Here is a 742-nt window from a genome sequence, read left to right as displayed (position 1 = left end):
TTGTTAATATTCTCTTTATTTCCAGTTTTATATAAAGGTTTCACGATTGCAATTTTAAATTTATCAGGGAAAATACCTTGTTTTAGGCATAAATTTAGTATAACTATGAGTGGCTCTATAATGTAAGGCGCAATATGTTTTACGAGCTTAACCGATAATTTATCAAATCCAGCTGCGGTTTTATCTTTAAAATTATTTATTATATTAAGGACCTCTGTTCTTTCTATAATTTTTAAGAAATTTTCATTAAAAGAAACATTTTGAGAATTTGAAATATTTTCATTAATGTTATGCGAATTATTTTTGAATTTAGTAGCGAGGTCTTCCCCAATACCTAAGAAAAAAGAGTTGAAAATATTGGCTGTATTTAAAGGGTCTACTTGGGTGTTAATTATTTGACCGTTGCTTTCAATATTATTCTTGAAAATCCCATTATTTATGTTAATACTATTTTTTGTCAAATTATTAATTAATTTCCATGTAAGTTTCGGTTTAGTACTTATATTAGAAAATGCCGATTTGTAGAAACTTATCTTTCTGGCTCTTAGTAATTTAGTAAAATTATTCCGGTACTTAATGTAATACTCACGTAATTTTATATTGTTAGGATGTTTACTAACCATTTTGGAAAGGTCGTTTTTACGACGTGCTGAAGTTAAGAGTCCTTTAGTCATCCATTCCTTAATAATTTTGTTTTTTGAATTTAACTTTACTACAAACTGGATTTACATTAGTTGTATTA

This window comes from Acyrthosiphon pisum, chromosome A3, assembly GCF_005508785.2.
Source record: "Acyrthosiphon pisum isolate AL4f chromosome A3, pea_aphid_22Mar2018_4r6ur, whole genome shotgun sequence".
Lineage (NCBI taxonomy): Eukaryota > Metazoa > Arthropoda > Insecta > Hemiptera > Aphididae > Acyrthosiphon > Acyrthosiphon pisum.
This window is presented reverse-complemented; position numbering follows the sequence as displayed.